Source organism: Myxocyprinus asiaticus, chromosome 36, assembly GCF_019703515.2.
Source record: "Myxocyprinus asiaticus isolate MX2 ecotype Aquarium Trade chromosome 36, UBuf_Myxa_2, whole genome shotgun sequence".
NCBI classification, from domain to species: domain Eukaryota; kingdom Metazoa; phylum Chordata; class Actinopteri; order Cypriniformes; family Catostomidae; genus Myxocyprinus; species Myxocyprinus asiaticus.
Window position 1 is genome coordinate 6,618,827 of NC_059379.1, and position 26,663 is coordinate 6,645,489.

Below are 26,663 nucleotides of genomic sequence, written 5' to 3' on the forward strand. Positions count from 1 at the left end.
CACTCAAGGTAGATACAAACAATATTTTGTGAGGTTCAAGCTATATATATATATATATATATATATATATATATATATATATATATATATATTGCTTGACATATTGTTTGATTTATGGTTAAACAAAAAATGAATAAATAAAAAATAAAGAGAGAGAGAGAGAGAGAGAGAGAGAGAGAGAGAGAGAGAGAGAGAGAGAGAGAGAGAGAGAGAGAGAGAGAATTGCCAAGGGGGCTAGCAAAATAAACGTAATTAAAAATAAATATTCTCTGAAAATATTCTCTGGATGAACTATACCTTTAATATTTTACATGATTTATTGAGAAATTAGTAAATGCATTTTTGTTTTAAGGATGTTTACCTGTTTAAAGGAAAACAACACACACACACACACACACACACACACACACAAATGATTAAGATAAATTAATTTAGTTGTGAATTGAGCCAATCTGAGGGAAGCATTTATTTCTACTATTACACCAAAGGAGACAGAGATGAATTCCTGTTAGTATGTAGATTTGTCGAAGCGTCAGGGATCATGCCACTGCCATGTAGAGTGTACGCACAGCTGCTAGAAATGAGCAGAGAGGATGGATATAAATCAATATAAACGATGGGGAGAAGTGGCTATCATTCAGGGGGGAAACAGGTGCAATATCTCTCTCAGATAGGAGCCCATCCATCACAGACAGACTTTAATTTGAGATATTTAGACCCCCTTCTGCTGATTTGTCTTACAGCAAGTGTGTGTGTGTAGATGGGGCAGGTGGGGGTTACATGTTCAAAATAAAGCAAACGTGCTTGGGAGAAAATGGTAGAAAAGGTCTGACATAGAAGAACAACAGACATGTTGAAGAGTGCAGGAAAGAAAGAAAAAATGGAGAAAACAGTGAATCTGATCCAAAGCCTGTTTACTGCCTTCTTAGGCCACATCCACACTAATCTGTTTTTAAAGCTCAGTTTTCAAGTAACTAACATCATCATTATCCAAAGTATGTGGTAATGGTGATGTTTTCGGAAGTTTTAGTTTTGGTGGATCGAAAAAACGTTCCAGTGTGGATGAGGTATAAATGCAGTAAAATCAAGGAAATCGTGAATATGAAAACGTATTATTTATGATGTGGCCTAAAGGCTGGATTACACTGGATTACACCACTGTTTTCTTATCTCTTTTTCCCTAGTCGCAGAAATGCACAAGCTCTCGCTTATTGTCTTTTAAAGAGATTGTATGTTTACAAGTCTGCTTAAATGCCACTATAGGTACAAATTACAACAAGGTTGCCTTATAATGCTGCCTATGTTGGCAGTTCATTATGTTTTGAAACAGAATGAATATTGTATTTTTGCCTCAACCTTTAAACGCCTCACAATGCTTTTTATTTGGTTAGATTTTTGTTTTGTTTTGTTTTTTTGCTATCAGTTGAATAGCTCATTGCAGTTGGTGTGCTATGTTTCAAGACTTTTGGAATAGCAATAACAATGCCACAGCAATGTCAGATATATCTGTAATCTCAATTGTGTGCGAGCGGAAGAATACACAGGAGCACATTCGCTCAGATACAAGCAGCTCTCCCTGTGATAAAAACAGTGTTGAGACGAGTTCCTTTATTGAAGCTTTAAACTACATATGGCTCAAGGTGAAGGGAGTCCAAATAATCTCAATTATTGATCGGCGCTGGGCAGAGGGCTCTCCGCAGGAGTGTCTGCGGCAGTAAGTGTTGATGGGAGGCATATCCGGATGAGTGATCTGGTCGCATCCTTCTCTCAGGATGAAAATTATAATGGATACTCAAACACACACACCAGTTCAATACCAAGAGCTATCATCACTGTGGACATGAAGGAGGGTGAGAGATGCTCTGTCCTTCCATTAAAATGACATATGAATTACACATGAAGAAAAAGGCAGGAACAATAGAGCAAAGAAAGGTGCCTTGAAAGGGTTTAAGAGAGTGCTGGATTGAAAGAAAGAGAAATAGAGTTCACCAGAACTCTTGTTGATTCTGCAATAGAAGGGTTCAACTGGCCTGTCACTATACTTCTGCCGCCCATCCAGTTTCCAGGATATCTGAAGGCCCTCGTCAATCACCTGATAAGTACACAGGATTACCATGGATCTTTCCTGCAGCCTGCGGCACTGTTACCCCAAACCAGAGAGGATATCCTCCTCTGTACAGCCCTACCCAGTCATTCACTCCCTCAACGGTCTCGCAATGCATCAGAGACGGCTTTCTTTAAAGAGAGAGCTTATCCAGCTGCATTATGCATTGAGATCGCTTTAAGAGAGAAGCAGAGATAAGCAGCTCAGGTTCATGTGAATGAAAAGAGCCATTGAGCTGGGTAAAATGAGGAACTAGATGCTTTGGAGTGTCAAGGGAGTGTGAAGTGACTGAGAAGTGTGTAAAGGGTGCATTTGATAGCGACATGGAGTATCTCTGGATTATATTTTAAAGAGGCCATATCATTCACTTTGGTAGAATTTAATTTTGTTTCCCTTGAGTCTACTTATAATGTTAGTCAAGGATTCTTGCAGCAAAATGAGGAATACTTTTGATTTAAACAACCATTTTCCACCCTCTCTCTGACCTTTAGAATTAAACAGGCTGTTTTTAAACAGGAACTGTTCTCTGCTATATAAAACAGCATTTGCTGGTCACCAGTATACAGTATGTTGTGTTCCCTATCTGTCACTCACTCGACGTTGGTGTCGATGTAGTGACACTAGGGGTCACTCTTGGGAGCCCGAGACACCTCTGGTCTTTGATAAAAGGCCAATGAAAACTGGCGAGTGGTATTTGCATGCCACTCCCCCGGACATAAGGGTATAAAAGGAGCTGGTATGCAACCACTCATTCAGATTTTCTCTTTGGAGCTGAACAGTCATGCTCATTGAGCTGAATAGTACTGTTCATTCACCTCTGCTGGATCTGACGGCGCATTTCAGCGGCTTCTCCCACCTTTGCACTGGTGCACTGCAGAGAATTGCCCTGGGCGCTTCGGCAGAAAAACTAGAGAGTATATTTTCTGAAAGAGCATTTTTCCCCTCTAAAAGAGTATATATTTCTCTAAAAGAGCGCACACATGGAATGTCTTTTTAAAGGCCCGTCTTTTTAAAGATGCTTTTCCGATTGTGTGTTATTCCTGGTTGCGCTCATTATCTCTTGCCTTCTGACGGTCATGATCACTGTCTTCCATGTCTGGGCACTGCTCACGCGGAGACAGCGTTCGTGGATGGTCATGTTCTCATTGCGAGAATATGTCCATGGCAACGTTGCGGTCGTGGCTCGCCTTCGTAAGAAAGCGAGCCACCCCAGAGGCTCCCACCTCGGTCCTTTTACCCACGGGTATGAGGCCAGCGCAGCTAGCACTGGGGGCGATTTGGGAACCCCAATGGGACCGCCTCTGCCGGGTATCCCCCCGCGGACCTCCCATTCCCCAGCACGCTCGTCTGCCCTGATCGGGCTTCCGGGTGAGTCCACCAGCTCGTCTCACGGCGAGTTCGACCTCTTATTCGGAGCCCGCGAATGTGATGAGCTCTCGAGCGCAGCATCGGAGAGCAGGCTCATCCAGTCGGAAGCCTCGCCTGGGCTCCTCCCTTCGGGGTCAATTGCCCAGTCACAGGCTGACGCGGAGATGACGACATGCTTTCCCGGGCAGCTGTGAGTGTCGGTTCGAGTGGATCTCACTGCTCTTCCCTGAACCCTCGCGGCTCGGTGATTGGTTCCTGGGCTCACGGTGCTGCTCAAAGCCATGCCCCGCCCCCGTTCCTTTCTTCCTGGAAGTGCATGAAGAGCTGACAAGTTTGCGGGAGGCACTTTTTACTGCCCGGTCCCGATCTTTTCAGCTTCTCACTACCCTCGATGGTGGGGTGGCCAAGGGCTATTTGGCAATCCCCCGGTGGATAAAGGCGCTCGCGGTGCACCTATGCCCGCAGAGCACCGCCACCTGGCGCGGGTGCCCAAAGCCCCCGTCCAAGGCCTGTAGGTTTATGTCGTCTCTGATGGCTAAGGCCTACGGTGCCGCTGGACAAGCCGCCTCCGCCCTGCACACCATGGCTCTCCTGCAAGTCCACCAAGGTGCTAAAGGAACTGCACGAGGTTAGTTCCGCCCCGGGATTGATGCAGGAACTGTGCTCGGCGACCGACTTCACTCTCCCAGCAACAGAGGTCACGGCGCGGTCTCTCGGGCGGACGATGGCCACACTAGTGGTCCAGGAGCGCCACCTTTGGCTCAACCTGGTCGAGATAGGTGAGGCCGACAAGACACGATTCCTTGCTGCCCTCATTTCCCAGGCGGGCCTATTTGGCGACACCGTCGAGGACTTTGCCCAGCAGTTTTCGATGGTAGAGCAGTAGATGGATGCTAGCCGGCATATCCTGCCCCGGTGTGGCTCAAGATCCCACACCCCGTCTACTCATAGCCAAGGGCGTCCCCCTGCGGTGACTGCACTGGCTCTGCCGCAGCCCACCCCTTCGGCCTGGCCCCTGTGTGGAGCCCACCACAGGAAGCAGACGCCACCCGTCTCATGGCCGCCCAGAACCCGTGAAAGGCTTCAAAGCGCCCTTGAGACGGGCGACCCAGGGACAACGAAACCCGCTGCTCTGGAGCTGGTAAGCAGATCTCCATCTTTTTGTTACCTTCTTGCATTTAATTGCGCTGCATGCCCAAGTGGCTGCAGTACTCAAGAGCTCAGCAAGAGTAGTTTCCTTGTTCCCTGGGTCACGTATCCGGTGTGTACGGCCGTCATCACGACCACCGTCCACCACTCAATTTGCAGGTTTGGCGCTCCAGCAGCGGTCTCTCGCCCCTGAGCGCCCAGCTGTGGGACAAATCTGCCCCCGATGTGACAGTCTCCACGGGTCAAGAGGACAGGCCTCTTCCTCCCCTGTCCCAGGCTGTTCCGGGGGTGGTCACAAGAAGCCAGGTAAGTGCTTCGATGTCCTTAGACTCAGCACGGCCACGACGTGGTGTGGCACCTCGAGCTCCGCCCAGCCGCGAGGCCCCACCTGCCGGTATGTCCGATGACATTGTCCCTTTGGTCCCCCTTGCGCGGAACTTGGACACATGGCTTGCGCTTTCCAATCCATTGCGAGGGCTGGTCTGGACCGTCCGACTCGGCTGCGCGATTCACTTCGCCGGGCATCCGACCAGGTTCAGCGGTGTCCACTTCACCTTGGTGAAAGACGAATATGCTGCTACCCTGTGTGGAGATCGCTACCCTCCTACGGAAGGGCGTGATAGAAACTGTCCCTCCAGCCGAGATGAAGAATGGATTTTTCAGCCCCTACTTCATCGTACCGAAAAAAGGCGGTGGGTTGAGGCCAATCTTGGACCTGTGAGTTCTGAACTAGGCTTTACACAGACTCCCGTTCAAGATGCTTACGCAAAAACACATTCTGGTGAGCATCCAGCATTGGTTCGCGGCTGTAGACCTGAAGGTTGCGTACTTCCATGCCTCACAGACCCTTCCTCCGGTTCGCGTTCGAGGGTCAGGCATATCAGTACAAAGTCCTCCCTTTTGGCCTGTCCCTGTCTCCTCGTGTCTATAAGAAGGTCGCAGAGGCTGCCCTTGCCCCGTTAAGGGAGGTGGGCATTTCGCGCTCTCAACTATCTCGACAACTGGCTAATTCTAGCTCACTCTCGTGATGAGTTGTGCGCACACAGGGACCTGGTGCTCTCACACCTCAGCCAACTAGGGCTTCAGGTCAACTGGGAAAAGAGCAAGCTCCCCCTGGTTCAGAGCATCTCTTTTCTCAGATTGGAGTTGGACTCAGTCTCCTTGACGGCGCGCCTTATGAACGAGCGTGCCCAGTTGGTGCTGGCCTGTTTGAAGGCATTCAAACAGGGAACAGCGGTTCCTCTGAAACATTTTCAGAGGCTCCTGGGGCATACGGCATCCTCGGCGGTGGCCACCCCGCTCGGGTTGATACATATGAAGCCGCTTCAGCACTGGCTCCAGACTCGAGTCCCGAGATGGCCATGGTGCCACGGGACACACCACATGGCCATTATGTCGGTCTGTCACAGTCTTTTCAGTCCTTGGACCAACCTCTCATTCCTGCGGGCAGGTGTTCCTCTAGAACTGGTCCCCAGGAACGTCGTGGTCACAACAGACGCCTCCAAAACGGGCTGGCGTGCTATTTGCAATGGGCACGCAGCAGCCGGCCTCTGGACGGGTCCGCGACTGCATTGGCACATCAACTGCCTCAAGTTGTTGGCAATTCTGCTCGCCCTGTGGAGCTTTCGGCCTTTGATCCAGGGCAAGCACGTGTTAGTTCAGACAGACAACACGACAATGGTAGCATATGTCAACCGCCAAGGTGGTTTGCGCTATCGTTGTATGTCACAACTCGCCCGTCGTCGTCTCCTCTGGAATCAGCAGCACTTCAAGTCGCTGCAAGCCACTCACATCCTGGGCAACCTCAACACTACAGCAGACACACTGTCACAACAGGTTACCCTCAGGGGAGAGTGGAGACTCCACCTTCAGGTGGTCCAGCTGATTTGGAGTCGATTCAACAGGCACAGGTGCACCTGTTCGCCTCCCAAGAATCCTCCCCACTGCCCGCTCTGGTACGCCCTGACCGAGGCCCCCCTCGGCATTGATGCGCTGGCACATAGCTGGCCCCCTGGCATACGCAAATATGCATTTCCCCCAGTGAGCCTACTTGCACAGACCCTGTGCAAGGTCAGGGAGGACGAGGAGCAGGTTGTCCTGGTAGCACCCTACTGGCCCGCCCAGACATTGTGCTCGGACCTCACGCTCCTTGCGACAGCTCCCTCCTGGCGGATTCCCCTGAGGAAGGACCGTCTTTCTCAGGGAAGGGGCAACATCTGGTACCCGTGCCCAGACCTCTGGAATCTCCATGTCTGGCCCCTGGATGGGACGCGTAAGACCTAAGCTGTTTCCCACCTGCGGTGGTAGACACGATCACTCAGGCTAGGGTCCCCTCTATGAGGTGCCTGTATGCCTTTAAGTGGCATCTGTTCGCTAAGTGGTGTTCTTCCCGTCAGGAAGACCCCCAGAGATGCGCAGTCGGATCAGTGCTTTCCTTCCTGCAAGAGAGGTTGGAAGGGAGGCTGTCCCCTTCCACCTTGAAGGTGTACGTTGCTGCCATAGCAGCACACCACGATGCAGTTGACAGTAAGTCCTTAGGGAAGCACGACCTGATCATCAGGTTCCTAAGAGGCACCAGGAGGCTGAATCCCTCCAGACCACGCCTCATTCCCTCATTGGACCTCTGTAGTTCTTCAGGGTCTACAGAGAGCCCCCTTTGAGCCTTTGCAGTCAGCGAGCATAAGGCACTCTCCTTGAAGACTGCCCTCCTAACTGCATTCACTTCCATCAAGAGGGCAGGTGACCTGCTATCGTTCTCTGTCAGCGAAATGTGCCTGGAGTCCGGTCCAGGTTACTCTCACATGATCCTGAGACCCTGACCGAGCTATGTGCCCAAGGTTCAAACCACCCCTTTAGGGACCAGGCGGTGAACCTGCAAGCGCTGCCCCAGGAGGAGGCAGACCCAGCCCTGTCGTCGCTGTGTCCGGTGCATGCTTTTACACATCTATTTGGATCACATGCAGAGCTTTAGAATCTCTGAGCAGCTCTTTGTCTGCTTTGGTGCACAGCAGAAAGGAAGCGCTGTCTCCAAGCAGAGGATCGCCCACTGGCTCATTGACGCCATAACTATGGCATATGTCGCCTAGGACATGCTGCCTCCGGTAGGGCTACTAGCCCATTCTACCAGGGGTGTAACGGCTCCCTGGGCCCTGGCCAGGGGTGCCTCTCTAACAGACATTTGCAGAGCAGCGGGCTGGGCAACACCCAACACCTGTGCAAGGTTCTACAACCTCCGAGTGGAACCTGTTTCGTCGCAGATAGTGGCACGCAACACAAGCGGATAAGCCCAGGATAGCTGGCCGGGTGTATCACTTGCACATAGCGCCTTCCACCTCCCTTGGAGCTGAAGGGAGTTTAATTCCCAGTAGTGTTCACATGCTTTGTTCCATGGTTGACTTCCTCCGAGCCCTGTGGCAGTCGAGTATTCGGAGAGACTCGCTGCCGGCCCAGTACACGCGCTAACTAAGAGCCCTGTTCTGGGGTAGGTGTTCCGCATGTGGCGGTTCCCTGTAAGGCTAACCCCATGCGATCTATATCTTCCACTAGTTCGTTTCCCTGCTGGCAAACTGCGTCTTCTTGGGCAGAACCCCTCTGCCCCAGTCTCCATGTTTGTAGTAACTCCTCCCCCATTGGGCAGGATCTACCTTGAAGGCTCTCCACATGGTTGGAAAGACCATGTGACATATTTTTCCACTTAAATATTCCCCCTCTCTTTGGGCGAGGTGTGGTCTCCATGGTGTCTTCCCCTTGGGAGGGACACCCCCCGATTAGACCTGGCGGCCCAGTCGGATAATCCCCCTTCTTTTTTAGGGAGTGGAAAAAGAGAAGGGGAAAAGAGGCCATGACTGGGTTAAGCCTGTCTCTATCTTTGGGTAGTCGAATTGTCCCCAAAAAGGGCTGTTCGACACTCATAACTGTGTCGGGAGAGGTTACGTGTTGACCTGGTGTGCTGGCTATGAGGCACACAGCAAGTCTGCCCACCACACACCGCCAGTTCATGTAACACCGTTCAGCCTTGTGGCGTTTTGACTAGAGACCCCTAGTGTCACTACATCGACACCAACGTCGAGTGAGTGACAGATAGGGAACGTCATGGATACTTGTGTAACCTCCGTTCCCTGATGGAGGGAACGAGACATTGTGTCCCTCCTGCCACAACGCTGAACTACCCGCTGAAATGGCCAGACCTTATATCGGCTCCTCAGCATAAAACCTGAATGAGTGGTTGCATACCAGCTCCTTTTATACCCGTATGTCCGGGGGAGTGGCATGCAAATACCACTCGCCAATTTTCATTGGCCTTTTTTCAAAGACCAGAGGTGTCTCGGGCTCCCAAGAGTGACCCCTAGTGTCACTACATCAACACCAACGTCTCATTCCCTCCATCAGGGAATGGAGGTTACACAAGTAACCATGACATTTTGGATGCTGGTGTGTTGGTGTCTTCACCAGGCTTTTTAAGTAGCTTAACCAGAGAGACTTCCTTGGTCAACAAGCTTCACAGAAAGATGTTTTGTTGTATGTGAAACACAGCTAGACTGTCACAAATCTATTATTAACCAGCCCAAACCAGAATGAAAATTCCATGCTAATTTCACTATGATTTTGTTAACAGTAGTTTGAAAGATTTGCTCCTGAAATCGATCTGTGCTGACCGAAAATTAAATCACTGCCTCCCCAGTGGCCAAAGCTGGAAATGTTGTTGAACTTATGAGCACGTGTGAGCTCCAGTTTGCCAGTGAATTATCCACAGAGTGGCACAAAAAGCGAGTTGAATTTTTAGATGTAAATGATGACGTAGTCAACAGGAATGAATTTCTTTCTTAACTCTACCCCCTAACTCAAACCCCAACCCTAAACCTAACTGTCTGTGAAGTTACAATTTTATTTTTGGGTGAAAATGCAACCTCAGAATTGTTCTCACAATTATTTATGTGAATGTGATTACTTCTTGGTTCCCATGAGACCAGAACGAGTGTGTCTGAGGTTGATTGCGCAATGCATGATCATTTGAGATAGATATAAATGTGAACATGCTTGAATTGATGCAAAAGTGTCTGAAATGATCATGTTGGGAAATACATGCTAGTCTAAGTGTAACCAGTCCTGCTTGACCAACTCTGAACGGGATTCGAACTGGCAGCTCCGGCATGGGAGTTGGGCACGTTAATGACGAGGCTAAAGGCTACAGCCTCTAGTGCACCTCTTGAAGCCAGGGGAGTGAGGTTTTACACACACTGCACAGCACTACCAGCTGGCTACCGTTACACTCACCCCCTTAACCCTCTGGGGTCGACGGATGTGCCGGCGTGTCTTGCTGGATTTTTTCCTCATAACAGCGGAAACAACGTAAAATACTCTGTCATTTATGGGCATACAGATAAGTGTAAGGCATCATTAGAGACTTTAAAGGGTGTACTTTTATTTGTGTACACTCACAATAACAACAAAACCTTGTGCTTTTGTAAAATAAAGAAAATAAACAGGGTGCGCTTTCAGCCGTCTATGTCTCCACGAGCATCTTTCTGAATCACGTCAAAAAATGCACTGAAACTCCACGAATACTTATCAGACAATCATGACGCTAAACAGGTGAGGAAGAGTTCACATTTTCCTCAGAAGAAGAGCGGGATTCCGATGAACGTTTGCATTTTGAAGAGCGACTTTATCCAGCCGAGGATACAATTTCGGATGAGTAAGTCTTTACTTACATTAGTTGGCATGCTATTTTACATAAACTTGTACATATTTTACTAGTTGGACTATTTCCAGACTTGCCAGCCAGTATTCAGAGTACTGAAATTTGAAATATGTCCTAATAGGCGAGTTTTAGTAAAATGTTGTTTTGGCTAAAGCAGGTATTTAAATTGTATGCTGATATAATATGATATAAATATGATATGTAATATGATATAAAAATAATGAAGAAGTAATGATGCTGAAAATTCAGCTTTGATCACAGTAATAAATTGCATTTTACAATATATTCAAATAGAAAAAAGTTATTTTAAATTGTAAAAATATTTCACAATATCCCTGTTTTTGCTTAATTTTGGATCAAATAAATGCAGCCTTGGTGAGCAGAAGAGACTTCTTTTAAAAACATGAATACAAACTTACTGATCTAAAACTTTTAAATGGTAGTGTAGGTCTAAGGTTTTTAAGTAAAGTCTTTATGTAAAGAATATGTATAGTCAGATTACTTCTTTTAACTTAAACTTGATTTTGCGAACGAGCTACAAAGAATACATTCAATCATTAAGTCTCCTCACATTCAGTCTCTTTCAGGGGAGGGGTCTTTGTCTCCTCAGGTGTGAATCACATCAATATTCATGATCATCCACGCCTCCTCGCATATGGCCTTTCTAACACTAAAAGTGTCTTACAAAAGTTAAATGACTATATTATTTTGTATGAATGAGTGATCAGGATGGTTTTCAAAACTCTAGGCTACAAGATCCAAGTCTTGTGAACAAATGTTTAGTATGTGTTATATGGCCTTATTTCAGTGTCTTATTTTTTTAAACCACGCATAAACGTTATTTTCTCAAAAATACAAACATGTACATACATGTTGCTCACATATTATTGTAGCCCAGTTTGTGATGAATACAGTGTTATCAGACTTTAGCCATTAATATGTTTTTAAGCAACTGAAAAAAGCACAAATGTCAAAGCATGTCAAAACTTCTCCAGGGCCCAAAACACCCTCAGACCCCAGAGGGTTAAACCTCTCTCCCATCCCGGTCACAACACCAATGTAACCGGTCCTGCTTGACCCGATCCAAATGGGATTCGAACCGGCATCCCTGGAGGCCAGCGTGCTAACAAGGAGGCTAAAGGCTACAGCCTCTAGTGTCAGTCGCTTGTGTGCCTCTTGAGGCCAGGGGAGTGAGGTTTTACACACACTGCACAGCACATACCAGCTGGCTATGTTACATAAACTTGTCTTTTCAGCAGGTAAGACTTGTGGGTTGCAGGTTTGCTATCTGGTCCAGTTTTGGAGTACTTGTCATGCTCCATTTAGCAATAACAGCCTCTTTGCTAAGTTTGCATTGCACTGTGACATGTTTCACAAAACAGTCAATGGTGAAATTTGCCAAACAATCTGTTAAAGCCAATGTTTGTAATTTTTTGATGACTTTTTCATATCCTAGCTTAATATGCAGAGACAACTAGTAAACCATTGGTAGGATGATTTCCCCAAACAGTGTAAAAACCGTGACTCTATAGCACTTTCAAAAATTGCTCTGTTTGACTGAGTATCCCGATTAGCCCCACACATCAACATTGGCTCAACCAAAGGTGTGAGTTTGGGGCAGGATTTTTATTTTTATTTTTACCAATGGTGGAAAATTCAGAAATTACACACTGCAGAAATTACTTCAGTTTTAAGCTTGGGCTGACGTTTTCAGAGACCTTGCAAAATCTATTCTTCAATCACTCATTGGGATCCTTATTCAGTTATGACAAAAATCAAAACTGGTGATTATTTCCCTTGATATAGTAATTGCAAATAATTTTGATAAATACAATTTGCATTAAAATACTCTTTTTAGTGGATCAGATGCCATGTTTTATGTGTAGGCTACACATCCAAAACAAGCTGAGAACTTTGTCTGAGTTTTTTATGGCTGTTTTATCAGTAAATGGAGGCAGTGCCTAAATGGTCAGTTTCAAGTGCCCTTAAAAGCAGCATGTAAAACAATGTAGTTACTGACATTTTTAATAAATTATAAACAGAAGCTAGTACAGATGTGTCTGTGATTAGTAACATGCTCAACAGCTGCATTTTTTTTTTCTTTCTTTCTTTTTTTTAATTTTTTTTTTTTTTTTATGCCACATAAGCCACATACTGTATAGGCTGATATAATTGATTATTTTCATGATTAGTTAATTGATGCAGCTGTAATTGCAATCTTGATTATTTATTTGATTAATTATCTCTCTCTCTCTCTCTTTATATACGTATATACTGTATAATATACAATATATAATGATAGTATTTGTCCTCATTGTTTTACCTGGGAGGGTCTAAGTTTCTGAAATTTGAATAGATGAGGATATGTAAATTTTGGTGGTAATATATTAATGTGCTTTCAGAAAGACTCATTTTTGCATCTTATTTTCATACAGTAAATTGTCTTTAAGAACTAGCAACAGAGCTTTGCATTTGGAACATTAGACAATGTCCACATCAAACTATTTAATTTCAAATTCAAGCAAGGAGCACGGAAAGTCCTTTTTTCAGTGATATAGCCCCTTTAATGTGGTTGCTTTATGGTGATGGATGGAGCCTGAGCTTTTTTTATGGGAATGTTTTAGGGGCACGTTCAAGGTTAGTCTGGATGTTTGTAACTAAATGTGCACACTCAAAATATAAGGATCTCCAGCTGTTTCTGACCCCAGTGATCTTGTCCCTTGCCCAGTACTACCTTATGTCATCGTTTTCTCTCTCTTCCAATAGAATTCTGATGAGAGGGACAAGTCAGATCTTGTGCTCTTGCCGATCCCCTTCTGTCCCAGGGTTCCCATCTGCTTTGAGCTGATTAGACCTCATTTATCTCACCCTCAGTGCTGTCTTGCTCTCTCTCTCTCCGAGAGCTGTCTCTCTCACTCTGCGCTGATTATCTCTCTCAGAGCTGCCTGTCTCATGTGTTACCAACTGGTCAAAAGAGGATTCCTCATTAAATCCATTGCTAGCGCTCAGCTTGCATGCTTACTCTGGGGAATTGGCCTGTTGTTGGGACATGGCTTTGTTTTCACCAGTAGCTCAGATCTCTAGAAGTTCCGCTTCTTCCACTGTATACTCTGATCTGTATCACACAGACAAACCCAAGACCTGCCAACTTGGGGTTTCTGTAGTAAATTCAGGAGGGGATTTTTGGATTGTCCCTGCCTTCTAATTTCAGACACTGATTGAAGCCCGGTTCTCTTCGAATTTGTACAGTCCGGCCTGATCTAAAAAAAAAAAAAAAAAAAAAAAAAAGGAAGGTGTGTCCCCCAATATGTTCTTCATCTGTGAGGTAAATTCCATCCACTGATTGTTGTGCTTTCTGGAGCAAATCCATGCAACCTTTAACAGATGGTCCAGATCAACTCTGCACATTAGCAATTCCGCAACAGATTAAATGAAAATAGGGGGATTTTGCAGATAGAGATAGACTGTTATGGTCTCATATTCCTGGCACATACAGTATCATCCAGTGATTTATGAAAGCCAGGAAGCCTGGATGAATTTAAAATTATGTCACAGCTCACCTCCTATTATTTTTAACACATTCGTCTACTTTGTGGTTTATTCTAGGAATGCTGATGCTGCATTTTACTATGCAGAAGGGATTACAGTTTGTCTCCCCTGTCATGCACACATATAATAGCTGCCACAATATGGTTGTAGAAACAAGTACTGAAAATTAGAGAAATGTTGTCTCTGGGGTAAACTCACCACTGTAGTGTGTTTCTAAATTTGGATACACTTGCCATAATTCTGACAGTTACATCAAAAATGCTTTAAAACCCGATGTCTGAATCATAAATTACTGTATTTTCTATTTGTGTGGGTCTTGACATTGACAAGTTGTCAGATGTGCAAATTAATCTATTGTATATTAATGCATGCACAATCCAACAAATACAGCTTTTGTTGTAATTGTTGAATTTAAGTTATTGCTTCCAACAATGTGCAAGGAGTTTAATTGGCTTCGTTTTAAATCTGAGTTCAAGATAATCTCAATCGACAGCATTTAAAGCATAATGTTTATTATTATTATTATTATTAATAATAATAATAATAATATAAAAAAAATAATAATAAATTAAAAAAACAAACAAAAAAAAAAAAAAATGTCCCTTGTTTATTAAAAAGAGAATCATGGTGACAGTAAGGTACTTACAATGGAAGTGAATGGGGCTAGTCCATAAACATACACAATGTTAATAGCCAGAAGACATACACACTATACATGTTAACATGATTTTAGTATGATATAGTCCTTGTTCTACATGTTAGTCTGATAAAATCACTAAGGGTTTACTGATGTTGCGTTGTCATGGCAACAGAGTTGTAATATTGGATATACCTTTACACAGATTAGGCTAGTAAGTGATTTCATCACTCTAAAATCATGTTAACACTAATAATGCTCATGTATTGTTGCTATACTTGTGAAAAAAAGTGTGTGGTTTATTAATGTTTATGGACCGGCCCAATCCACTTCCATTTATATATATATATTTGCTTGTTATTAAATAAATGGATGACGATTGGAAATTATTCTGTTATAAATGGGTTTGGAATAACGTGAGGGTGAGTAAATGACAGCATTTTCATTTTAGAGTAAACAACCTTTAAATGCTAAACTGTTCATGCATTTGGCTATGTCTAAACTGTCCTGCAATTCTTGATCAAAAACATTTATTGTATACAGGGACATTGAAATATGTTCCACCTTTAAACAAGATGTAAAAATGGATTTCTATTTTGATGTCAGGTTATTATCATATCAACAATTCTGTTAGTCTCTTTCTTGCATTGATTTAATCAGGTAAAAATGAAACATCTGCCTCATTAAAACAGAAGTAGTAGATACCAGACATAGAACATAGTAGCGTGCAGCAAGCCAGAGTAAATGCTTGTGAAGTCTAATCCCTCTCGTATGACACAAAGTCTGTAATCTCTCTGAGATTATATTAATATGTACATAAACACGAGACCCTGGTAGGCTACTATGTGCACTTTCTATCTCATTTAATAGTATGACAATGTAATAAATGCAATGTGCAAATTAAACCCATTGTCTTTCACTTCACAACATGCTTAAAGTGTTCTTTGCATTTAGAGTTTCATCTGAGAGTATAAAGGAAATATTCCATGTTAGAGCCACTTAAAATATTTAGCACTGCTCTTAATTTACCTGCCTTTTATAGCCCCTCAAAAGCACTTTAAACAACTCATTGATGCTGCCCAAATGTCTCTTGGCAGCAGTTTTTTGAACCTCTGTTACAACACTTTGTGGCACTGAGAAGCAAAGGGCACACCGGCTTTTATATGTAAATACGGCTCGCACCTTCTTGGCACTCATAAATGACACTCTGCACACACTTCAGTCCTGGTAAAGAGTGTTTTTAGTGTTTTGTAATCAACAGGTTTCACTACAGATGGTAAATATCAGCGGTAATCAATACAGTTTGAAGTGTCAGGCAGCAAAACAGCTATGCAAGCTATGGAAGTTGTTTTCACAGTCATCTGCTCGACAAATCTCCAGTCAAACTCCCTCCAAAATAAGAGTAAAAAAACTGTTACTTCTAAGGACACAGGGATTAACCATTGGCTTGTTGCCTTCTTGAGTGTCTGGAGTCTGGAAAAGTATTGCGACTTACATGGGCATGCAATTGGGGATAAAATGCTCCAAATTGATGATGCTGACATGTTAGAGAAAAGCTGAGAGCAAGCTGTAACTTACAGCAACCTTCCCCGGAGTTACCAGTTCCCTATCTGTATGTTCATTATTGCCCCCAGTTAGAAAGTGCGCATCAGCAAAAAAACAAAAACAAAGACAAATACACACACTCACAGACACTGACAAGATTTGTCAAGTGAGCATTTCCTACCTTAATTGAGTGCTTTTCCACAAGCCAAATGAGATGGATGGAGAGTCCTGAAATGAGTAAAATCCAAATGCTTCCCTTCCTCACTTCCTTCTTCAGTCTTCAGTCTCTTTCCTTCCTCGTTTCAGCCTGATTTCCTATTTTAGTCCCTTGTTTTCTCATCTACTTTCTCTCTGGAGTCTATCGTATTCATCCTGTACTGTACGGAAGCCAGAGCGGAGACAGAAGTGCATTCCGCTGGTGTGGAAAGAGGTAAGATTGAAAAAAAGAAAACAGGGCTGATAGAGAGAGAGAGAGAGAGAGAGAGAGAGAGAGAGAGAGAGAGAGAGAGAGAGAGAGTGTGTGCTGAAGTGTACGTCCCTGCGGTTTTAGAATGAACAGAGTGTGTGTATGAGAGAGAGAGGGAGAAAGAGAGAGTGACAGTGAGTGATCTCGTCAGAGAGAGAGAAAGACTCTGACTGGCTCATGGGCGTGTGGCTCTGAGGTCCGTCGTGAGCCTGATTGGAGAGAGTGCGACCCCTGTCAGGTCCCCGGAGTGAGGGATCTTCATCAGACAGATCAGAGAAATGGAGCAGTGCACCCCCTCCCTCTTCTCCACCCCTCCCTCCCTCTGCTAGTCCCGCAGAGAAGCAGTGATCGACGGTGTGGTCATCGCAGGAATATGCTAATCATGCCATTCTTAGTGCCTCATGGGAACGGTGTCTCTTTCAAACCAGTGCACTTGCAGATGTCCCGGTTTGTTGGTATGTAACTTTTGTGTACGCAGGTAAATGGTGCTCAGACTATGTGTGTTTGCTTTTGTGCATTGAGAAAGATTTTGAGTGTTTGATATTTTTACGAGTGGTGATTTTTTTAAGTAATGAGCCACGAGAGTACAGTGATTTTACTATGGGTTAAAAGTAGTTAATTAAATGTGGTACAGTCACTGTCATATATTTTTTGTTTTATACTTGATATTATACTATATTATAACACAAGGGGGACCAACCCAAGCAAAATTATAAAGGACAAGCACCCCCCGGTCCACCCTTGCTTCTATGACACTTTCAGTTCTATGGTACTTGTCAACTTGCATCCTCTTCAGGACTCGTACCCCGCTCCTTCGCATTACAATTGCAGAGCTCTATCAGTTGAGCTACCCCGCAATTTGATTTGGCTTGAACAAGCTTGTAAATGTAGTTGATAATGTAATGTAAATGTTAAAATGCATCACCTTACAAGTCATGCTCTGTAGTAAAAGTGTTTTGATGTCATAAGATAGGATTGTGTGAGGGACTGGGCGAACAGTAATTCATTGTTGTCTTTGTTTTAGCCCCTCTAGTGGTCATTCAAGCAGGAAACTGCTGTGATATGTACAACAATCAATGAAAAGCCATCTTGCAAAAATAGTAACGCAATTCTATAAGACCAGACCAGGTTGGATAAGAGGCATTTGTGATGTCATCTAAAAAGACAGTCATTTCAGAGGCGGAGTATGTTATTGTATTTTGATAAAAGATTACAAAGAATTGGGTAATGCTTTAGATTACAGCCCGCAATTTACAGCGTAAGTACACAGAATTTACAGCGTACATTTTTGTAATAGTGTACCTATAAATTACTTATGTGTAGGTATAAGGGAACAATATGCAAAGTTTGGGGAATAAAGGGGTAACAACCTGGAAAATTACAAATAATTTATACTGTAAGTATTTTATAACTAAGTGGTAACTATTCTAATATTACATGTTATGTATGACCCGCTATTCTAAACAACAATCTTACGTTTGCGAGCAATTTAGGAAAACATACACTGCGTACCTTTTTCATTTTTTTAACCATGGGGTACATATTATATTATTACAGGATACATGATGGAGATTACTGAACAACAAAACTTGAAATCTAGGGAAATTAGTTAATGAGTCCCCCCCCCCAATTTTTTTTTTCCATGTAGTTATAGGGTAAGTCCCCAAACTTTGTATATTTTTCCCTTATACCTACAGGTACGTACTGTGTAGTTACACTATTAATACAAAAAAGGTACGCTGTAAATTCGGTGTACTTACACTGTAAATTGCGGGCTGTAATCTAAAGCGTTACCAAGAATTGTATTTATTTATTTTAATAATGTGTACTGATGAATCATGCACAATTAGACCAGTACTATATTCAGAATGTAAATAGGGTCAATTTTGATTTCATGCTGACTTCAAAAGTAAAAACAACAATAATGAGTGTGATAAGCTGAGGGAAAACAGAGCTCAAATGATTTCTGAATGTGATATTTTTACTCTCTCTTAGATGCTAAACATGTTGTTTATTAATTAATTAATTTATTCATCTATCTCAGAAATATTTAAACCACCATTACTCCTCAGAACTGGCAGATTTTCATCAATGCTTGCCTATTTTTGGAGAATCCTGCTGCTCAGGAGTGAGAGCATTGATGTGTTTACTCATGTGGGGAGCATGAACACACATTCTATACACATACAGTGGGGTCCAAAAAAATCACTAATGAAAATGTTCTTTTTTTCTAATTTAATGTTTTCCCCATACAAATTATATTATCATTAATTAATTAAGTGAAAGTTTTGAACATTATGAACCCTACTTTGATCTCTAGAGTTTCAGAACTCCATAGTATTAAGTATGTCCCCCTTGCTTTAATGACAACATTTGCTCAAACTGGCATGGGTACCACAGGTCTGAGCAATGTTCCAAAGAGCATCTTGTAAGGGGCCAATCCGCTGATCTGATGGTGTTTTCCAACTAGATGGCGAAGGTATATGCGTGTTCATCTTTTCAGGCGTACATTTGGTTTTACATCTTAAACTTTGGTTTAGTTTAGACCTGATCTGACTACAATTTTTAATAGATCTGACTCCAGTTTATCAACCTCGAATTTAGATGAAGGTTCCAATCAAATTCTGATTATCATTTTAGATATAATCATAATTTGGTCTTTTGATTATTTGGCTAGTCTTGATTTTCCTTATTCGGTCTGAATTAGCTAGATTTTGCAGGGATGTCCAACCTATAAGGCTCAGTGGCGCTCTCGTAACAAAATGGTTCTGACAACATGCTAAATAAGTGATCTGTAAATAATCATAATTTGGTATTTCTGATTATTCGTTTCTCATTATTCGTTAGTTAGGTGTCAATGTCCCAAGTCTATGTTGGCCAGTAACGAAGACCTAATTTACGAGGTTGCCAGTTCTCTCTATGTCAATAATTGCACAGTTCTACTAATACCATTTAATCGGACTTGCCCACAATCAAATGATAGTTTGGTTTAGTCACATATATACAACTTGCTCAGGAGCATGATAGTCAGTGACTTGATGGTGCCAGAGGATTTACTCTCATTCATGGCCCGTTGAAATAATCTATCCTGGTCATACAATCCCTGGACATCATGTGTCGCTCAACTATTTGTAATAATGACTTCAAAATAAATCCTGAATAAATCAAAGTTTTAACAATTTATTTGCCAGGTAGGAATACAGCTTTACATTAAAAAATCAATCGACAATTCATAATGACCAGATTGAACATACCATAGCTTGCAAGTCAGAGGAACATACCTGGCAATAGAATAACTCACAGTGCTGTACCTGTGCTGGAGATCTGAATTACAGAATTCTCCCCGAATGATAAACAAACATCAAAGGCCAAAAGGGTAAAAAATTTGGATTTGGGGATCAGTAGATTCCGTGACATGAGGTGGTCATTGAAATTGAGGCAGACACACCTCCACAGCAGAGACATAATTTATCTAAATACCAAATCTTTGTTATGACCAAGTCTATTGCTGTGGTATTGAGACTATAGTACCAGTCACACTGAGACCTTTTAAATGATATGAAACATTCATATTCATCTTAATTGTGTATATATAATTAAATATAAAGTACAAAGTACAGTAAAATACAAAGTTTAGGTGTGTTTAAAGGTGATTCAGAGCTGAGAGGAAGGGGGGGGGGGGGGGGGGGCGGGTAAAGACAACAATGAATCTTTTCACACTCAGTTGGGTGTTTTTGAGATTGAGATGGTGTCTTTGCTAAAAGTTTCTATGCTGATTTTCTCAGAGATGATATGTTGATTGTCCTAGGCTCTCTTGGTCACCCAGTGAGTTCTGCACTATGAATGCAAATACCTTGGCACCCCACATTACAATCTTATATACATCAATGGAAGAAAGTAAATCTGACATTTTGTACAAAGGAGTTAACATGGTCAATGAAACAAACTGGTTTATATTTTATTCGGGACATAGACATAGAGCAGAATACTTACATCATTACTTTTTTTTTTTTTCTTTTCTAAAAAAACTTAAAATGTCCTAAAAGTTTGTTTTGAATTTTAAATATTTTCAATGTGGTCTCAGATTTTGGAACCCCACTGTATATATCAAACAATGGAGTACGGCCACAGTATGACTGTGACACAATGGGCTTGCCAGCATAGGTTTTTAGTGGCCAGCTACTGGTGCAATGCCACAACCAGCTTGGAAAATCTTCACGATGGCTTGTCGCTTGAATCTAGGCCAACTTCTTCTCAGCCAGCTCCTACTTTCAGAAAGTGTCAGGCAAATACAAGATGTTGATGTATATAACCTTTAAGGAGAGAGGTTTGTCATGACGAGGAAGCGTGTGCCATGATGGCCATCACTCATGGGAAAGGTTAACTTCCCCTCTCACATCTCTCCTCCATCACAAATAACCACATTCACAGTTCATGAATGCAATGAGGAAAATTGTTATTTCAAAGATCCAATGAAACTGCTTGAAGAACACTCTTTTCTTTCCTGTGTTTAAGTATTTACTTTTGAAACAGGAAGTTTGGGTGGGACACTTTTAAGGACATGTACAGTATATGCTAAATAACCTTAATGTCAAATAATACATATATTTTTGTATTAATAATACAATAATTGTAATACAGAACATTAACCACTTTTAGTGGGTGAATCGTATAGCTGACTAAATATTTTCTTCAGTTGGCATATTTTATTTTTATTTATTTATTTATTTATTTTAATAAGCTCCTCATTCCAAATCTGGAGAAATGGCTAAAGTTCCATCATACAACTCAATGTGACACAAGCTGCTAGGTTATTTGAGCTAATTATCTGTTCGCTAATAGGGTTGCTCACATGTGACATCTTAAAGGGTTAATTCACCCAAAAATGGAAATTATCTCATAATTTACTCAATCTCATACCATCCCAGCTGTGTATGACTTTATTTCTTCAGCAGAACACATCTGAAGAAAAAATATCTTAGATCATTAGGTCCTTAAAATGCAAGTGGATGGTGATTAGACCTTTGAAGCTCCAAAAATCATAGACTGTCAGCATAAACATCATCCATACAACTCCAGTGCTTAAACAGAAATGATCGCTAAATTTGAATGGAAATTCAGGTGGAGCGAACACCCAAGGTGGCCGCGTAGGTGAATCCTCGGCTAAGCTGTTCACCTACCCTCCTCTTAAAATGGTGATTTAAATCATTAAAATACAGAAAATAAGTGAATAACGGACTGAGAATACGAACAAGAATGCAGGCAGTTCAGAAGACCATCCCACAGTACAGTTTGAGGAGTCAAAACACTCGACAGACTCCCTAAGACACGGCGGTGTCTCAAACATTGGGGTTACAGACAGACACTACAGCAGAGCTAGCTAGCAATAAAACGCTGCTACAAGGCATTGCGTCTGATATGAGTGGACTGAAAGCAGGCATGGATTAGAGAAGTCTACAGTAGAGAAGTTGGGGACTCAAACGACTGAAGCCGAGTCACAGATATCGGCGCTGGAAGATCAAGGTCAAAGCAGGAGAGCAACGGTAGGGACTGTGGTGAAAACCATCATGCAGCTCCAGGAGAGATTAATTTATCTTGAGGATGCTGGTCGTCGCAATAACATCCATATAGTGGAGTGGTTGAAGGCGCCGAAGGGCGATACATGCAGGGGTTTGTACAGAGGCTTATCTCTGAAGCACTGGAAATCGAGGCAACCCAGGATTTTGAAATTAAGCACGCCCAAAGAACTGGCCAACAAGGCAGCAAAGACTGACATATTCTTGTGCATTTCCTGAGATTCAGAGCCAGGGAGGCGGTATTACGAGCAGCAAGAGAGAAGGGACGAGTGACATGGGAAGGGAAACGGGTATCTTTCTTCCAGGACCTGTCACAGGACATCATCCAGAGATGCAAGAAGTTTGATGGAGTGAAAAAGCAGCTACAGGACAAGGGTCTGCGGTATACTATGTCATACCCAGCTCCAACTACCTGAGGAAGTTGGAGATTTTCTTTCATCAAAAACTTGTTAAAACACAGAGAAGATTACTGATGACTGAATGACTCGGACAAGCCATTTCCAGGCTTTGTAAACTACTATGAGAGTTATCTTTGATTTCAACATCTACAAGGCAGGACATATTACTAAGTTACATTACTGGACAGCATATAAGGATCACAGGTAGATACTCCAGCACTTTCACTTCGCCTGAGGAACTTGGAGTTTTTCTTTCGGCAAGAGCCTGATAAAACACAGAGGATATTATCATTGACTGAAGGACCTGGATAAGCCATGTCAAGGCATTGGCGTTCAACATTTATAAGTCGGAACGTATTACCAAGTTAAATTACTGGGCAGCATATAAGTAGCTAGCAGATCTAACAATGTTAGGACTGAATTATATACATTTGTATTCATTATGTTTGAAAGAATAATAATAGTGGTAATAAATATAAAATAACAGTGGGATTTCAGGGGTCTACTATTTTTGCTTGTAGAGGCCATTAAATTACACTGTATATTTTCTTTTTGCCTTTTCTATCAGATGACAGGTTAAGTATGCTTCCCTGCATACTTTTATAAAGTGTTCTCTGATGTAATAGCACCAAGACTACTTATAGTATTTTGGGAAACACTTAAAAGAGGTAGTATGCCAGAGAGTATGCAATCCACTGTAATAATATTTATACATATAAAAAGGCAAGAATCCTCAGTAGTGCAGGAGCTATAGACCAGTCTCAATGATAAATGTTGATGCCAAAATATTGGCTAAGATTTTGGCTACAAGGCTGGAGAAGCATTTGCCTAGTCTTATTCACCCGGACCAAGTAGGTTTTATTAAGGGAAGGTCTTCCGCAGACAATGTTCGTAGGTTGTTACATTTTATATGGCGGACAAGGAACAGCACTGAACCTCAGTTTGCTTTCTCCCTTGACGCTGAGAAAGCATTTGATAGAGAAGAATGGGGGTACTTGTTTAGGGTATTACACAGGTTTGGATTAGGTTCCTCATTTATAAACTGGGTTAAGCTGCTGTATTGTAAACCTAGGGCCTCAGTATTAACAAATGGGAAGATGTCCTTGATTTTGCATAAGGCAGGGGTGTCCCCTGAGCCCACTGATTTTTGTGTTGGCACTAGTGCCTTTAGCAGCTGCCATCAGAAATATTGTGAACATTAAGGGCATCCAGGCAGGAAAAACAGAACATAAACTACTGCTGTACGCAAATGACATTTTGTTATTAACCACAAACCCAGATACAGTGGTACCTCATATATTATTATTGATTGATTCGTTTTCTCTTATATCAGGGTACAAGATAAACTGGGGAAAATCAGAGGCAATGCCTTAGTCGGTGGTATGCCCACCAGCTATTAGGAAAAATTTATAGTTTAAATGGCTTCCTTCAGGCCTAGTATATTTGGGTATCAAGATTACCCCATGTCTAAAAAAAACATAATGACACAAAATCTCATCCCCCTCATACAATAAATTGAGAGCACTTTACAAAACTGGACTAAACTGGGCTTATCCTTGCTGGGTAAAATAAACATCTTAAAAATAATAACAGTCCCACAAATCAACTATGTGACATATCTCTTACCTCCAAGTTTCCCTTCACCACTACTAACAAGGCTTAATAAGACTGTAAATTATTTTCTGTGGGCAGGCAAAAAACATTTAATAGAACAAAATGATGTGCTGCTAATGAGGATGGGGTCTCGGTCTGCCAAGAGTGGAATGGTACCACTATGCTTTTTTTTTTTTTTCTCTTAACCAGCTGTTCAAAATATATACTGCAGAAGATCAAGCTCCAGGATGGGTTTCAGTTGAAAAGGAACTTACAGAACCTTTTCCCATTCAGGCTTTTATATCAAAAACAGGGGGAGAAATCCCATTTAGGAATCAATTGTTGGTTTTTGCGAGGGAAACTTGGAGAGGAATACACCAGGTCACAGGGTCAAAGCCTTCCTTCACTAAAAACATCATCATTTTGGCATAACAAACTATTAAAGGTGGGCAAAAAAAAAAAAAAAAAAAAAAAAATATTTATTTGAAGACATGGGCTGCATATTGAAGATATGTTTGAGGATGACAATTTTATGTTATTTTACCAGATAAGGGCTAAATATAAAATTCCTAAAAAATATTTTTGGAAATAGCTTCAACTGAGAAACTGTATAATGTCTACACGAAGAAAACTCTCCCTAATACCTCAAACTGTGGTACAGGAAATATTTCAGGGCAACCTGTCGGCTAAAGGTGGGACATCTAGATTTTATAGTCTTATGATAAAATCTCACCCACCAAAATCCAGGGGTCTCAAGAGACTTGGGAAGAGGATCTAAAAGGGGAGATAGCTAATGAGATGTGGAAGGAAATTGTTGGGTCCTGGTGTAAGACATCAAGGGAAGTGCAGACTCAGTTGATTACTTATATGATCATTCATAGGGATTACTGGACTCCCTGTAAAATGGCAAGACTAAAACTAAACAAGATTCTGATATATTCTGGAGATGTGAAAGGAGCAGAGGCACACTCATTCACATTCAGTATGAATGCCAAATGACTGAGAACTTATGGGAAAATATAATAACATTCCTCAACATAGTACTTAGTACAGAGTTACCACAGAGCCCTATGCTCTGCATATTGGGCATAATACCAGAAGGGGTGGGATTATCGGATCAGCAAATTCTATGGTGCAGACTGACCCTTACCACAGGTTGTAGGATTGTGCTCAGACACTGGAAAACAACAACAAATATATATATATATATATATATATATATATATATATATATATATATATAATCCCTTTTAACGAGTGGTGGGGAAAAATTACCAAAATAGCCAACTATGAACAATTAATTTTTAAACTGAACAACAGGCAGAAAGTATTTTGGAAAATATGGGGCCCCTACATGAATACAATATTGAATGGCGAACTAGGGGAAAGTTGACAGTGTTATTTTATGTAAGATGCTAATATCAAGATTTGTGAGAGATGGCCTGTATTGTATATCGAACTTTATGATGATGATGTTGTTGTTTGCCTAGTAAGGTGTTATCTGTATATGGGAGGGATGGTCATACTTATTTAGATAGGAAAGATAGCAATGTAAGGTGATGTTTGTCCTTATATGTCATTAATATTGGATGTGTGAGCAGCACTTATGTGCTTAGTTATACTTGCCCTGGTTGAAACTATCAATTGGATATAGGAGTGATAATTATATTTACCATTTATATTACTGTTATGGTGGTATGTGAGTGATTGCACTATGTTAGGTGATGCCAATGATTATCCTGTGTATTTTTTTCTCTAGGTTTTCTTAGTGTTATTGTTATCTCTTCTGTTTATGTCTCTGTTCTGTGTGATGTTATGTTTTCTTGAAAAGCAATAAAAAGTGAATAAAAAAATAAAAGTAAAATAGAAATTAGCGCTTTTGGTGCAAAAAAGATCAATAATTAATTACTTTTTTACTATAACGCATCTCTTCCGGTTAGCAATGGAATGCTCGTGTGACATAATCATGTTGGCATGTTCACACGATAACTGACTCACGTGCGACACAGCTGGAAGAGCAGCGCTGTTTAGGACTGAGTAGGAGGAATGCTGTACAGAAGCTTCGTTAGTTTTGGTTTAGATCTGTATTTGAATAAGTATGTTTTTCACAATGGTTTGTTTGTGTGCTTATCCTGGATGTCTCAACCAAGAGAACAATGTGAGATTACCTCTGTAAAATGCCAACTCAAATTCGTCATACGAGAGACCGCGTGAACTCAGCATTTACACGATTATGTCACTTTTTGTCTAATAGTGCATTAGCAGCAGCATGCTCACAAGCTTAACTCAGTATGTCTGTGTATTTTCTAGCAGTAGTAAGTCTCAATACTTGCTCTGTAGCATCAGCAGCAGTGTAGCAGATCTAGTCCACCAAAACCAATATCCTATCAAAATGTCATAGCCACATTAACATGCTAAATCTTCCCAAGAGTTGTCATGACTAAAATGCTGTAATCTCATCCTCTGTCATTGTGTTAGATTAATTTTGTATGTTTACAAAAAAGCTAAACTATTTGGAAATACGTGGATGAGAAAGAAGTGAACCTACAATTAGTTTCAATCACAATGCATTTTATG

General features: G+C 42.0%; 1 protein-coding gene across 1 annotated transcript in view; it reads right to left on the reverse strand.

The window, feature by feature from the left end:
- Nucleotides 1-16,448, reverse strand: part of LOC127427319 (cadherin-12-like) — a 250,633-nt gene extending 234,185 nt beyond the window's left edge. The window contains exon 1 of the mRNA XM_051674865.1: nt 16,235-16,448. The gene's annotated coding sequence lies outside the window, so the exon portion shown is untranslated. The remainder of the gene's footprint in view (nt 1-16,234) is intronic.
- Between the last annotated feature and the right edge of the window lie 10,215 nt (nt 16,449-26,663).